This window comes from Suricata suricatta, chromosome 6, assembly GCF_006229205.1.
Source record: "Suricata suricatta isolate VVHF042 chromosome 6, meerkat_22Aug2017_6uvM2_HiC, whole genome shotgun sequence".
Taxonomy (NCBI): domain Eukaryota; kingdom Metazoa; phylum Chordata; class Mammalia; order Carnivora; family Herpestidae; genus Suricata; species Suricata suricatta.
In genome coordinates this window covers 55,782,595-55,790,983 of record NC_043705.1, presented here as the reverse complement: position 1 = coordinate 55,790,983, position 8,389 = coordinate 55,782,595, and the positions used below count along the sequence as shown (strand labels likewise).

Here is an 8,389-nt window from a genome sequence, read left to right as displayed (position 1 = left end):
AACTTTTTTTTTAATGTTTTATTTATTTTTGATACAGAGAGAGACAGAGCATGAGAGAGGGAGGGGCAGAGAGAGAAGGAGACACAGAATCTGAAGCAGGCTCCAGGCTCTGAGCTGGCTGTCAGCACAGAGCCTGACGCGGGGCTCCAACCCACGAACGTGAGATCTGACCTGAGCCGAAGCCAGAGGCTCAACCGACTGAGCCACCCAGGCGCCCCACAAATTATATACTACTTTTAAGAAATGTTAAAATTTTCCCAATTATCATAATACATACTAGTTATAAAAATCAGAAGTCCTCTATAACCTCACCTCACCCGTTCATCCACCCAGTTAACAGTTCAGTGTATATTTTTCCATATTTCCATAATTACTTCCCATATAGGTATGCATCTTTTTAAAAATCCACTTGGAGATATTTCTAAAATCTATCAGTTCCCAAAAGGCTAGTTCCAGGGAATTAATACATGAGCTTGTCTGGGGTTTAAGTTATACTTTGAGGGGGAATAGCCCAAGATTTATGGTATTTTACTCAGTCCCTAAATATTTGTTTTTCCTTGATTTATTTATCAAATTACTCAGAATGACTAAGGGTGTGTGGTTACTAATCACATACTGTCTTCTTGCCTCATATCTGTAACCACATCCTTATCAAAATATTCTGATTTCTACATTTTAAAAAGTAGTATTATAACATACATAAGAGAATTGGTTGTTTTTTGTTTGGGTTTTGTTCCTATTTGCGACACGGTGACTCTGTTGCAGACATTTTTCCAGCAAATAGTCCATCACCAGGATTACTCACAAACTCAGGTATTCTACATGTCATCTCTTCCTTTAGTTTCCTTATTTTGAAATATCTGTGGATCTTCTGAGTAATGAAAAAAATGTGAATGAGTAACATATGGAGAAACTCTTTCTAAAATTTATTAGAAAAATATCCTTTATGTAACTGTGCTTAATGCTTTGGGGTAGTCCCATGAATTCTGCTTTTAAAGACAAGTAATTATGTACTAATATCTTGGCCCTGAAATTTTTGGGTCTTCTCTTTGTTTTTTGTTTTTTTTAAATTTATAATAGTTTATTGTAAAAATTGGTTTCCATATAACACCCAGTGCTTCTCCCCACAAGTGCCCCCCTCCATGACCATCACCCCCTTTCTCCCTCCCCCTCCCCCTTCAGTCCTTGGTTAGTTTTCAATATTCAATAGTCTCTCATGATTTATATCCCTCGCTCTCCCCAGCTCTCTTTCCCCCTTCCCCTCTCTATAGTCCTCAGTTAGATTTCTCCTGATAGACCTATGAGTGCAAACATGGTATCTGTCCTTCTCCGCCTGACTTATTTCGCTTAGCATGACACCATCGAGGTCCATCCACTTTGCTACAAATGGCCACATTTCATTCTTTCTCATTGCCATGTAGTATTCCATTATATATAAACCACATCTTCTTGATCCATTCATCAGTTGATGGACATTTAGGCTCTTTCCATGATTTGGCTATTGTTGAAAGTGCTGCTATGACCATTGGGGTACAGGTGCCCCCTATGTGTCAGCACTTCTGTATCCCTTGGGTAAATCCCTAGCAGTACTATTGCTGTGTCATAGGGGAGTTCTATTGATGGTTTTTTGAGGAACCTCCATACTGTTTTCCAGAGCAGCTACACCAGTTTACATTCCCACCAACAGTGTAGGAGGGTGCCCGTTTCTCCACACTCTTGCCAGCATCTATAGTCTCTTGATTTGTTCATTTGAGCCACTCTGACTGGCGTAAGGTGGTATCTCAGTGTGGTTTTGATTTGTATTTCCCTGATGATGAGTGACGCTGAGCATCGTTTCATGTGCCTGTTGGCCCTCTGGATGTCCTCTTTGAAGAAGGGTCTGTTTATGTCTTCTGCCCATTTCTTCACTGGATTATTCATTTTTCAGGTATGGAATTTGGTGAGTTCCTTATAGATTTTGGATACTAGCCCTTTATCTGATATGCCATTTGCCACTATCTTTTCCCATTCTGTCAGTTGCCTATTAGTTTTTTTGATTGTTTCCATTGCACTGCAGAAGCTTTTTATCTTGATGAGGTCCCAATAGTTTATTTTTGTTCTTGATTCCCTTGCCTCTGGGGATGTGTCGAGGAGGAAATTGCTGTGATTGAGGTCGAGGAGGCTATTTTCTGCTTTCTCCTTTAGAGTTTTTATGGTTTCCTGTCTCACATTCAGGTCCTTTATCCATTTTGAGTTTATTTTTGTGAATGGTGTAAGAAAGTTGTCTAATTTCATTCTTCTACATGTTGCTGTCCAGCTCTCCCAAAACCACCTGTTGAAGAGACTGTCTTTTTTCCATTGGATACTCTTTCTTGTTTTGTTGAAGATTAATTGGCCATACACTTGAGAGTCCAGTTTTGGACTCTATATTCTATTCCATTGGTCTTTGTGTCTGTTTTTGTGCCAATACCATACTGTCATGATGATGACAGCTTTGTAGGAGAGGCTGAAGTCTGGAATTGTGATGCCTCCCATTTTGGTTTTCTTCTTCAATATTACTTTGGCTATTTGGGTTTTTTTGTGGTCCCATATGAATTTTAAGATAGTTTGTTCTAGCTTTGAGAAGAATGCTGGTGCAACTGATGGGGATTGCATTGAATGTGTAAATTGTTTTTGGTAATAGTGACAATTTAACAATGTTTATTCTTCTGATCCATGAGCACAGAAGAATGTTTTTCTCTTTCTTTGTGTCTTCTTCAATTTCCTTCATAAGTCTTCTGTAGTTTTCAGAATACAGGTCTTTTACATCCTTGGTTAGGTTTACTCCTAAGTATTTTATGATTTTTCATGCAATTGTGAATGCGATCTGTTTCTTGATTTCTCTTTCTGTTGCTTCATTTTTGGTGTATAAGAATGCAACCAACTTCTGTATGTTGATTTTGTACCCTGCAACTTTACTGAATTCATTTATCAGTTTTAGAAAGCTTCTGGTGGAGTCGATGGGGTTTTCCACGTAGAGTATCATGTCATCTGCAAAAAGTGAAACTTTGACTTCATCTTTGCCAATTCTGATGCCTTTTATTTCCTTTTGTTGTCTGATTGCTGATGCTAGGACTTCCAACACTATGTTAAACAACAGTGGTGAGAGTGGACACCCTGTGGTGCCCCTGATTTCCAGGGGAAAGCTCTCAGTTTTTCCCCATTGAGGATAACATTGGCTGTGGGCTTTTCATAAATGGCTTTTATGATGTTTAAGTAAGTTCCTTCTATTCTGATGTTCTTGAGGGTTTCTATTAAGAAGGGATGTTATACTTTGTCAAGTGCTTTTTCTATATCTATCGACAGGATCATATGTTTTTTCATTTCTTTTGTTAATGTGATGTATCATATTGATGGATTTGTGAATATTGAACCAGCCCTGTAACCCAGGAATGAATACCACTTGATCATGATGGATAATTCTTTTTATATACTGTTGAATTTGATTTGCTAGTATCTTGTTGAGTATTTTTGCATCCGTATTCATTAAGGACATTGGCCTGTAGTTCTCTTTTTTTGCTGGGTCTCTGTCTGGCTTAGGAATCAAAGTGGTATGTGCTTCGTAGAATGAGTCCGGAAGTCTTCCTTCCATTTCTGTTTTTTGAAATAACTTGAGAAGGATCGGTGTTAACTCTGCTTTAAATGTCTGATGGAATTCCCTTGGGAATCCATCCATCCCTGAGCTTTTATTCATTGGGAGATTTTTGATAACTGATTCAATTTCTTCACTGGTTATGGGTCTGTTCAAATTTTCTATCTCTTCCCATTTGAATTTTGGTAGTGCATGTGCATTTAGGAATTTGTCCATTTCTTCTAGATTGTCCAGTTTGTTGGCATATAACTTTTCATAGTAATCTCTGATGATTGCTTGTATTTCTGAGGGATCTGTTGTAATAGATCCCTTTTCCCTCATGATTTTGTCTATTTGAGTGTTCTCGCTTTTCTTTCTAAGGAGCCTAGCTAGAGGTTTATCAATTTTGTTTATTTTTCCAAAAAATCAACCCTTGGTTTCATTGATCTCTTCAATTGTTTTTGTGGATTCTGTCTTGTTTAATTCTGCCATGATCTTTATTATTTCTCTTCTTTTGCTGGGTTTAGGGTGCTCTTGCTGCTCCCTTTCTAGTTTCCTTAGGTGTTCTGTTAGGTTTGAGTTTGCACTTTTTCTAGTTTGTTGAAATAGGCCTGGATTGCAATGAACTTTCCTCTTAGGACTGCCTTTGCTGCGTCCCAGAGAGTTTAGGTTGTTGTATTTTCATTTTCGTTTGTTTCCATGTATTTTTTAATTTCCTCTCTAATTGCATGGTTTGCCCAGTCATTCTTCAGTAGGGTTGTTTTTAACCTCCACGTTTTTGGAGGTTTTCCAGACTTCTTCCTGTGGTTGATTTCAAGTTTCATAGTATTGTGATCTGAAAGTGTGCATGGTATGATCTCAATTCTTTTGTATTTATGGAGGGCTGTTTTATGACCCAGTATATGATCAATGTTGGAGAACGTGCCATGTGAACTCGAGAAGAAAGTGAATTCCCTAGCATCAGGATGCAGAGTTCTAAATATATCTATCAATGCCATCTGCTCCAGTGTGCCATTCAGGTCCATTGTTTCTTTAGTGATTTTTTGTCTGGTTGACTTATCCACTGTTGCATGTGGGGTATTAAAGTCCTCTGCAATTAGCACATTCTTATCAATAAGATTGCTTCTGTTTGTGATTAGTTGTATTATGTATTTGGGAACTCCTGAATTCGACATATAAATGTTTATAATTTTTAGCTCTTCCTGATGTAGAGACCCTGTAATTATATAATGTCCTTCTTCATCTTTTGTTACTGCCTTTATTTTAAAGTCCAGTTTGTCCAATAGAAGTATGGCTACTCCAGCTTTCTTTTGGCGTCCAGTCACATGGTAGGTATTTCTCCATCCCCTTACTTTCAATCTGAAGGTGTCTTCAGGTCTAAGGTGAGTCTCCTGTAGACAGCAAATAGATGGATTTTGGTTTTTGATCCATTCTGCTACACTGTGTTGTTTGACTGGAGCATTCAGTCCATTTACATTCAGGGTTATTATTGAAATATGTGGGTTTAGATTCATTGTGTTCTCTATAGAGTGCATGTTTGGAGTGATGTCTCTGGTGTCTTATATTCCTTTCTACATTTCCCTCATAGAGTCCCTCTTAGGATTTCTTGTAGGGCTGATTTGGTGGTGATGAATTTTCTCAACTTTTGTTTATTTGGAAACACTTTTATCTCTCCTTCTATTTTGAATGACAGGTTCGCTGGATAAAGGATTCTTGGTTGCATATTCTTCCTGTTCATCACATTGAAGATTTCCTGCCATTCCTTTCTAGCATGCCAAGTTTAAGTATATAGGTCTGTAACCACTCTGATAGGTTTCCCTTTGTGTGTTAAGACCCTTTTATCCCTAGCTGCTTTCAGGATTCTCTCTTTACCTTTATATTTTGCCAGTTTCACTATGATATGTCATGCTGAAGGTTGGTTTACGTTACGTCTTAGAGGAGTTCAGTATGTCTCTTGAATTTCAATGTCTTTCTCTTTCCCCAGATTGGGGAAATTTTTGGGTCCAGCACCCCTTCAGGAACTCTGTCTTTATCTTTCTCTCCAGGAACTCCATGATGCAGATATGGTTCTGTTTGATTGTATCACTCAGGTCTCTGATTTTCCTTACATGCTCCTGTATCAATTTCTCTCTCTTTTTCTTGGCTTCTTTTTTTACTATAACTGTGTCTTCTAATTCACCTATTCTCCACTCTGCTTCTTCAATCCGTGCAGTGGTAGCCTCCATTTTATTACTCGCCTCATTTATACCCTTTTTTTAACTCGTCACAGCTATTTTGAAGGTCCCTAGTCTGTGTATCAATAGCTCCTCTGACGGTTTTTTTCAAGCGCAGCGATTAATTTTATGACAGTTGTTCTAAATTCCTGTTCAGTTAAGTTGCTTAAGTCTGTTTTGAGCAATTCTATAGCTGTGATTTCTTCCTGAAGTTTCTTTAGGGGAGAATTCTTTCGTTTCTTCATTTTGGCTAGCTTTCTGCCTCTTGTCAGTCTTAAAAGCTCGTTCTGCACTGTGCATCTATTAGTATTTCTCTATTGATGGAGGCTCTCTGACTGTCTAGGGTCTGTCGTTTCAGGAGATATTCTTTTAATGGTGTCTCTCCGTTTCTCTTGTTATGCCTCGGATTAATTTATTTCCCTACTCAGCGATATTTGGGGCTTTCCACTATGTGTGCTTTGGGTTATTTCTTGAGTTAGCTCTGAAAAGGAAAACAGACAGACAAACACACAGAGAACACAAGCAAACAAATGTACTGACAGAACAAGTAAAGAAGCAAACCAAAAGGGGAAAGAAAAAAAGGAACAGGAGAGAAAACGGGGGGGAGCAGGTGGGGAGGAGGGGAGACAGTGACAGCCAGAGATAACGGACAGTCTGAGGGCTTAAAATCTGAGGAGGGGGGAGATACGGATGAGATAAAGGAAAAACTATCTGGATGGTAAGAGTTGATCTAAGCACAGCAGTGCCTAAATATTGGTCTTTCCCAGACTCCAGGGGAAAAGGGAGAAAAGAAGGAAATAGGAAAATAGGAAAGAGAAGACAGGGGAAAAAATTAAAAAGTAAAAATATTAGGAAAAATACAAATGTAATAAGCAAAAACACAGCAGCTCTCCAGCGTGGATGGGTGTGGCTTGGTGTGGGTAGGTGGGTCTCAGGAGTTACCCTCTGAGGCCCTGCCTTGGTGGATGCAGGGAGAAGAATGTTGGCGCCCCAAGTCCCCCCCAGACCATGCGTTGCCAGCCTCTCTCTTGAGTCCAATCTTCTTGTGCCTCAGGCGGGTCTAATTGTTTCTGTTTTTTAAGTTCTGCCTGGATTCTAAGTTCTTGCCCACACACTCAGTATTGCCACCACAGTTAAAATCTCCTGCAGGTGGTGGCTTTCTGGCCTGGATTGAGTAGGGGGATTGTAAAGTCAGTTTTTTCCCCTGGCTCTATCTGAAGTCAGTGAGCTGCCGGCCCAAGGGAGAACAAGCCCACTGAGGAGGACGGATTTCTCTCTCCGCGCACAGTGGCAATCAGTCCTGGGCGAGCTCTCTCCTCTCCAGGGGTCAAGCTATGAGTGATTCAGTCTCTACTTTCCTTCCCCTGGTCTCTCTGCTGCCTTGCTCAGCGGTTCCACGCGGCTCCGAGTGCCTCTGGACACACAGCCACCCCACCTGCGCGACTGTCCGCGGATCTGTGTGTGCCTGTCCGTGGATCTGTGCACCCGTGGACACAGGGCTCTCTGCGGGCCCAGCACCAAGCCTCTGGGCGCTTTGTCTCCCTGCTCTGCTTCGGGCAGGCGCTCCCTCCCCCAAAGTCTCGTTCCCAGTTTGCACTCACTCAGTCATCTATGAGACTGCTGTCGGTAAGGGGTCTGCACACACCTCCGATCTTGGAGATCAGAAAGCAGTGGCTTTTAATTCTTCTCAGTTTGATAATTGTGGGTGGTTGGAGGTAATGGGGCTCCTTACTTCTCCGCCATCTTGCCGCTCCCCCCTCTCCAGGTCTTCTGTTGAATTGAATGATTTTTGTTTGTTTATTTTTATCTAGTCCAGAAAAATTCTATATTTATTTTTAAGTGACCTTAAAATTTTAACATGCAAATTTTACTTAGCTAACTCTAAATGTCATCAATAGTATTAACTTCTTCTGAACAATAAGACTATAAAATGCATCCATTCTGGTTTCCCCTCCTGACTTACTTGCTGTTATTATCATCCAGATTTTAACTCTCTTTTTGCTTTAAACCCACAAATTAGATGGCATCTTCATCATCATCATCATCATCATCATACTGTTTAGATTTTCTCACGTTCACCACTTTCTTTGCTAATCATGCCTAATTGGATTCAGAGTTTCTGGGATAAACTCTAGTTTCTATCATTTGGGCTGGTTCACAGTCTCCAGGACAATCAGATCAGTTAGTTGCCTCAGGAAGACAATGGGCAAAGTCCTGGGAAATACGTCCCCTCTCCCCTCTCCTCTGGTGCCCAGGACTAGAGGCAGCCTGTGTATTTCCCTCCTGTTCTCTAACTCATGTGTTTTATCGAGTAGAGAAGAACAAGGAAATCTTACAGAATACTAAAGTTTCAAACACTCAATTTGAAGAGCTGACATTTATTCTGAGATCATATGCTTCCTACCTTTTATGCTGTTAAAATTGTCTTTATTTTATACAATAATGGTGATGGTAGTGGATGTTTAGTGATTTTTTAATTAATTAAATTTTGTTAAAACAATTTTTTTTAACTGGGCAAATACACAAGTTTATGGGCCTTGAAATCCTAAGCCAGTGCTACAGACAGCTACCTGTGATTGGGGGCGGG

At 40.0% G+C, this 8,389-nt stretch overlaps 1 long non-coding RNA gene across 1 annotated transcript in view; it reads left to right on the top strand.

Annotated features, from left to right (window-relative positions):
* The window catches only part of LOC115294542, a 46,245-nt gene that overhangs the window by 20,291 nt on the left and 17,565 nt on the right, over positions 1-8,389 (top strand). The gene's annotated exons all lie outside the window — the stretch shown is intronic.